Source organism: Equus przewalskii, chromosome 5 (assembly GCF_037783145.1).
Source record: "Equus przewalskii isolate Varuska chromosome 5, EquPr2, whole genome shotgun sequence".
In the NCBI taxonomy this organism is placed as follows: domain Eukaryota; kingdom Metazoa; phylum Chordata; class Mammalia; order Perissodactyla; family Equidae; genus Equus; species Equus przewalskii.
This window is the reverse complement of record NC_091835.1, coordinates 83630992-83638396: the sequence shown is the minus strand read 5'-3', so window position 1 is coordinate 83638396 and position 7405 is coordinate 83630992. Positions and strand designations below refer to the sequence as shown.

Sequence of the window (7405 nt, the reverse complement as noted above, 5' to 3'; positions counted from 1 at the left end):
TCCTGACCCTAATCAACCAAGGTCATGAACAGTCTAGTCCTCTTAAAAATTTTCTGAAAGACACTGCTGGGCATTTTTCTCTCTGGGCCCTCTTCCTTGGAATACAGACGTGGCCTGGCTCTCCCCAGCTTCTGCTCACAGCGACTCTAGGCCGAGTTCTTGAGGATTTGCTGCCTCCATCAGGATCGGTAAGGAATATTCTTTAATAAATTTCAGTTTGTTTAATCCTGAGAGGAGGCAATTTTATGGGTCAAAATGGAGCAGAAGGGCCTTTTGGAGACAGACGTATTATTTATGTCGGTACAAATTTTAATTAAACTTTTCCCCAAATGAAAAAGACCCAAAGGAATAGATTAGGGGTGTCTGTCCTCGGGGTGAGGCCGATAGGAGGTCCAGTCTCGGGTCTGCCACCTGCACTGTGTGATTTGGAGCAAGTCACTTAACCCCTTGAGCTCCTTGGCCTTGGCTGTAAAAGGATGACAGCATCACGTACTCGTGGGCTGGTTGTGAAACCCACCATGATCTGTCCCCTAATCCAGCCTCAGAACCAGCACTTCCTGCTGGCAAAGTCCTCTCTAGTCATGCCAGGCCACTCAGGCTCCTTCTTGCCTCTGGCTCTTACTCAAGTCAGGATTCATCTGCCTGAAACCATCGCCCACTCCATCCCCATTTTCCTGGCTGGCAGGGATTCATCCTACAGACCTCCCTGTAGATGCTACTTCCTCCAGGAAGTCCTCTTTGACTCTACCCGCGCCCCCCCCCCCCCCCCCCGCCTTGTTAAAGTCCAGGCAGTATGGCCTCCTATGACCTCTGGGCCCCTGTGCATATACCATCCAAGCACTTACAACCCCACCGTGTGGATTTGCCAGATCAGCCCCGTAGACTGGGAGCTCTGTGTGAGCAGAGATCATGTCCTTCTAACTGCCGTGTCTCCAGGGCTCAGTGCAAGGCCAGCCACCTAGGAAGCGCCCCATGTATACTTGTAACGTGAACGAGGACTGGTAAACCATGTTTTATTGCTGCACAGCCGATCGAGGAGACGGAGGGAGTGAGGAAAATCGGGAACAAACAGACCATCATCAACCCCTCCTTCCCCATTCCGGGACCCCCAGCCGAGGGTCAGGCCTCGGCTACAGCAACGGGAGAAGTCTTGATTTACACTCTATTGGGCCTTTGAACACTTGAAGAGTCTTAATTATCAAAATAAGATTTGTTTTGTTGGGGTTTTTTTACCTGAAAATGGCCATTCTACAGAAGGGGACAAGGAGAGGAGATTGAGCAGCATATGTTTTCAAGGTGTCCGTGGTGGGGAAAATTCAGCAGTTTCCTGCTTATGGCTGTTGGGTTTAAAACATTTGTAATACATCGGTTAAAGAAAACATATGCCAAAGCAAAATCTCCTCGGCTGGACCTCCACCAACAGAGGGTCTGAGCTGTTGTTTCATGGGCCTGGCACAAACTGACCTGACCCTCAGCAGAAAGGTCTGCATCCGTAAGGTGGTTCTGAGGGGCCCTGATCATCCTTTCTTTCTCCCCTTTTTCCTCCAGCCTCCTGGGCAGAGGAGTGTGTGTCCTTCAGTCACTCCTTGGGTCCACAAAGACCCATCCTAAGGACCGAGATCACTACTCTTTTTCTTTTTGCTGAGGAAGACTAGCCCTGAGCTAACATCTGTGCCTATCTTCCTCTATCTCATATGTGGGACACCGCCACAGCATGGTTTGATAAGCAGTGTGTAGGTCTGCGCCCAGGATCCGAACTGGCGAACCTCAGGGTGCTGAAGCGGAGTGCGTAATCTTCACTGCATCTCCAGGCCGGCCCCAAGATGACTACTCTTAATGACATCTTTACATTCAAAGTCAAAGTCCTGCCTCAGTTTCTCTGGCGGGAGAGAGAAGTGGGGTTGGGTATTTAATGTTGGCTGGGGAAGGAGAGGTACAACTTAATTGGGAAAGTAATTTGAGGTCCTTTCCCAAGAAATAGAAAACTCTCTCTGAAAGAAGCCAATTTGGAGATTCAAGCGACTCCAAAGAGAACTCGAGAATGAAATGGAATGAGCCTCCCTTTCTCGAGACAATAAAAACAAACAAACAACAAAAAAATCACACCATGCCAATAAATCCCAGCAAGATCAGCAAGGTGGCTGGACACCCCTTTTCCAGCCTCTCCCCTCTTCTCTCCTCTCCTCTCTTGCCTCCAGGCCAAACTGCAGTCACTCCTCATCATGTCTCCCCGCTTGTTATTGGTTCCATCGTCCTTTGAGAGCAAGCCCCTGGGTCAGCCACGTCTTTCCTTTCATAAAGACTCAAGGAGACCAATACAAAGCCCGTATGGAAACCAGTAGACCCGAGGCGCGGGGGTGGAAAGTGCTGGTCGTTAACTTTCGACTTTCCACTTTCCTGAAAGCCTATGGTTCGGTGGAAATTCTGAATTTTCTTGAAGTAAGTAGAGGAAGCACAGCTGGAATAGCAATATCTAAATAAAAATGCTCTGACCTGCTGATATTAACGAGCCCAAAAATACCACGAAGCATGTGGCTTTCATTACAGCAACAAATCAACTGTGGTGTGACCACAGCCTGCCCTGTGAGATGGCCTCATTACGTGATCTTAGGAGATGACTGAGGTTGGACTCTTGGGCTTAAAAAAAAAAATGAGTTCCGCAGCAAGAGGTGAAATGAAGATTGAGGCACTCGGCCAAAGGTTTGAGACTAGCCAGAAACGATCTGAGCTCACAGTCACACGGCCCTGCTCTGCTTAGCACTCCGGTCACACGCCATTGAGTCCACTAACTTGGACCTTCTCACACGTGGCTCTTATCACAGTGATTGTGTTTGAGATCAGGGCAGGACTGTTTCTTGATCAAAACCACATCCCACGTAGCACCTTCCACGTGATCTTCAGCATCGGGCAGCTCACGGGCGGCAGGACTGGTTGGCTGGATATGGACAGCTGGAAAGAGTACAGACCCGTGTCGCAGAGCCAAGTTTCAAAACTAGCCTCTGCCTCTTGAAAGCGGTTTATCCTTGGGCAGGTTTTTCACTTCTCCAAGCCTCAGTTTGCTGATCTACAAAAAGGGATTACTGCTATTATATTCAGAGCTGACATTCACCACACACTTACAACATGCAAGGCCCCCCAGTCCACATTGTGGCGTTCACTCTTCTATTTCATACCCATAACACTCTGGTGAGGAAAGTGCTAACATCACCCTCATTTACAGATGAGGACGCCGAAGGCCAGGCAAGGGAAGTAAGTCACCCAAGTTATACGGTAAGAGGCTGAGCTGGGATCCATTCCAGGTCTGACGGTGTCAAGGCCCGTGTTCTCACACGGAGAGTTTACAGTCAACACCTAACATGATGCCGACATGCACACAGCAAAGGTGTTAAAGGTAAGGACTCTGGGTGCTACTGCTTTCCTGCTGGCTCTTCTCTGGACCTCGGTTTCCCCGTCTGTGTCACGGGGATGAGAACAGAACCCACCTCATAGTACAGCTGCAAGCATTAAATGACATAATATGGGCATGGCCTATGGAATACTTTCTAGCACATAGTAGGGATTCTGCTATGTTTACTGTTATTGTTGTTGTTGAGGAAGATTGTCCCTGAGCTAACATTTCTGCCATTCCTCCTCTATTTTGTATGTGGGTCACTGCCACAGCATGGCTGCCCATAAGCCATGTAGGTCCGTGCGTGGGAATGGAACCCAGGCCACTGAAGTGGAGTGCACAGAACTTAACCACTAGGCCACAGGGCTGGCCCTATGTTTACTCTTTTTATTACCATAAAGCAGCTGATATATACATGATGAGAAGAGAGGGAGCTGGAATAAGAGAGAGAAAGATGTGGGAGTCCCTGTGGCACCTATAAAACCCTCATGGGAAACTTGTGGAGATGAAAAGGGGCCGTTTCAAGGATGCTGAGTTCCTACTGATGCAGATGGAGACATCGTGGAGACTTTAAAATGTTACCATATTTACATGACTCTGTTTGGTAGCCACAGCTGGTAAAATCAGCAGACATCTAGATAAGAAATGTAATGCTGAGCAGCTGTATGCCTTAGGTACAGCCCCACGGTGGAGGGCAGGACAGCAGGCTAGAGGCCACTGGAGGCGCCCCTCCCACCAGATGCTGTCACTCCACGAAGTCAGGTAGTGATCCTGAAGCTCACACGCCAGCTGATGCGTAGTGATGGAGCTGACATGCCTGGTTCCCAACCCCATAAAGTCACTCTGGGATCATGCTCTGGAAGGCTGGAAGTGTTCCCAGTGGGAGGCTTCCGTGCCATAGGCCTCTGTACCAAAACTGATCTGGAATTTCTGAGCACACTTTGCAAACGAGAAAAAGACATTCTCAGAGATGTGACGTGAGGCAGGGTTAAATGATCAGACAGAAAGTGCAAACTACTTTCAAATACTTACGGAATTGCCATCAACACTAAAGCCCTGGAGATGGGCCAACTCTCACCTCCCGAGTAAGATGGAAAGAAGAGCTTCACAGTCTTGAGATGTCACGGGGCACCAAGAGGAGACTTTACGACGGAAAGCCACAAATAGCTTGGTCCTGGACTGCGCTGCTGGGTTTTGTTTCCACGTGTGAATTTCTGGTTGTAACAAGGAAGATAAGCAAGTAAGCGAGCATTTCTCCTCTTTCCCAACTCTTTACTTTATTGCACATATCAGATGTAACCTCAGGTCTGTTATTTTCATATCCGTCACCAGCTAACTCACAGTATCCAGGAAATGGATGTTTGTTTGTCTTACAAAAAGAAATCTGAAGGAGAGGTGATGAGGCTGTTCATGGGAAAGGTCTCTTCCTCAGGAGGCAATATGCAGGAATTACCAAAGAAGATTTAAAAAAACACGAATTTAAAATATGGCCGTATTGAGTCTTATGTCTCCTTACTCAGAGATTTTCAAAACATCGCCTTATTTTGGCAATACTATAAAAGTAATGCTGATAAGCTCGTTACTAAAATCTGGATACGACACAGACTTAAACATAGCAAGGAAATAACAAAATTTTATTTTAAAAGCTGTTCATGAAATTTCTTTTAAGTAGGAAGTGTCTTTTGTTTAGCAAAATGCCTTGAAGAGCCATTTGGTCGTGAAAGAGTAGGCTCTTATATGTTGTTCAGAAGATCAGCAAGCCAAAGGAAAGCATATTTCTCTGCATAATAATACAAGGAAAAACGAAGTTTCCAAGGACAGACTAAGATGGTGGGGACAGGATAAGTTGGCAGAAGAAATAGGTAGGTGAAGACAGAGGCAGGAGAGAGAGGGCCCAGGAAGCAGAGTCTGGAGGCCCAGGAGATGAGAGCTCAAGAGAAAGTCTCACCCTGCTGGGAAGAGCTGGGGATGTCTCAACTTGGAGTCCATGGAGACACCCCCTATTTAGCTTTAAAGAATTTGCTATGCTCTGCAGCCATGCGAATTTTCTCTGTTTGTAAAAATGGGCTACACACGGATACTTTCTGTGGTGGCATCAGAGGAGAAAGCAGCAGGGAGTGAGTTTGAGAGAAGGAAAACCACATGAGGCAGATAGACGAGAGACTGAGAATTTAGTAGAAGCAGAAAGTCGGGAAGAGTTACCCCACCACATTTCCATAGAGAGCGGTCGGTCAGAGAGGTAGGCTGGGTTCCCCTTTACCTGTGTGTGATGGGGTCTCAAGCCACTTTTATTTGATTACTGATGGTTGGGGTGATCAGTAAGGCTGGAGGAATTGGGAACACCCAGAGAGAAGACATGCGGATTACGTCAAATAAGTGTCATCTCCCCAGATACAAAACTCTCCCTGATTAACGAAAGATTAGGCCACATCCATAACCGTCCTGCAGCTGGTGGCATCACCAGAATATTCTAACAGTCATTAGGAAGCAGCTGGTGAAATTCAAATACTGCCTTTACAGCTAGAAAAACACTTCTCCCTCAGAACGATCGCTCAGGATCCGGCTGCCAGAGCATGATTTCCTTCTTCACGTGGAGAACATTCTCCGATGAGCCTCAGGGTAGCGGTGGAAAGACGAATGAATCTGCAGGCGGGAAAGTTTGCGGGATCTTGACACAGGCCTGACTTCAGGGGGAGCCGGTCTCCTTGTCTCGTCCACCCTTCTCCTCCAGCCAGGACGCCCTTTGAAGTCAGTGGCTGGTAAAGATTCGAGAAGCCCTCTTCAGGTACCTGGCTGCAATCTCAGATGGCTGAGGGAGGGTCTTCGTTCTCTTGGGATTTCTACACGTGTGAGGGCAGAATTATCAGGAAGTTCTGAGAGAAACCGCGCATCAAATTGTCCAACCACAGTCTCTCGCAGACGGTTGTGGAGAATTGCTCTCCCACATGCACCTCACTGCTTTCCTCCTCCGGTCCTGCCCGGAGTCTTCATCCTTGTGACCTGCTGTAACCGCCTGCTCTCTCCTGACCTGCTCTGTCAGAGGCCCACATGACAGCTACTCGAGAACTGAGTGACCCCTCTTCCTGCCCCTCCCAGCTGGCCTCCAGGGTCACCTCTGTGAGGTCACCAGCGCGCGGAGAGGCAGGACTTGACCCCGGCTGATCCGGCCAGCAGGTGAGGTTGGGGCCCTGGGGACCACAAGGGCTCTGCGGGCTCTCTCGCAGTCATTTTACTTATTACCATTGACACACTCTCCCCTTTGACCAAACTTGTGTCGGGCTCCTCTGAGTCCTCTCTCTGACAACGCCCCAACCTCGGCTCTGTGCTCAGCCCGCTTCAGTCCAGTTTGAGCAAGAATCCTGCTGTGTCTGTGTAGCAAACTCTCCCACCCTCGAGATCTGATCGAGGCCCTCCCGTCTGCCCCCGGCCTGCCCTCAGTCAGAACCCTGTCACATTGCCTTAGCCACTGCCCCAGCCTGGAGGTTTCCTCGGAGTCGTTTTCCCTGCACCGCCCGCAGCCCGCTCCCTGGCTATCAGTTTCTGCTTTTCCTCGCTGTACGTGGAGTCGAGCTCCTCCCCCTGCAGAACCCCCAGCGCAGTAGCTTCTCTTGAGCAAAGTCTTCCTTCAGGTCTTTGATAAGTGTCTGAATTCTTCTTGAACGCCATCCAGAGAAACTGATTCCACAGCACACTTCTGGAAAAGGCGCCTTCGCTCTATCTCAGACCTCTCAGGACCCAGAACGCTAGATCCACTTCCTGTGATTTCCCTCCAGATCTCGTCTTCATCAGTGCCAGTCCCTTCGATCAGGCATCGTTGCCACTCGTCTGACCATGTGACCACTCTTGTCCGTGTCTTTACAATGTTTTCACTGATGTTCCCAGCCCACTCCCAACACACACACACACACACACACACACACACAAACACCCACTCCTTCCTCCACACTGATGTCACAGTGGCCTTTTAAACACAGCTCTGACCTTATTCCTTTGATGTAAATCCTTCAGCATCTCTCC

General features: G+C 49.2%; 1 long non-coding RNA gene across 1 annotated transcript; it reads right to left on the bottom strand.

Annotated features, from left to right (window-relative positions):
- Positions 1 to 993: 993 nt before the first annotated feature.
- On the bottom strand, positions 994 to 6456 carry LOC139083417 (uncharacterized). The gene is made up of 3 exons (XR_011540121.1): positions 5649 to 6456; positions 4467 to 4602; positions 994 to 3064 (listed from the first exon to the last, which is right to left on the bottom strand). It is a non-coding gene; the product is annotated as an uncharacterized lncRNA (long non-coding RNA).
- Between the last annotated feature and the right edge of the window lie 949 nt (positions 6457 to 7405).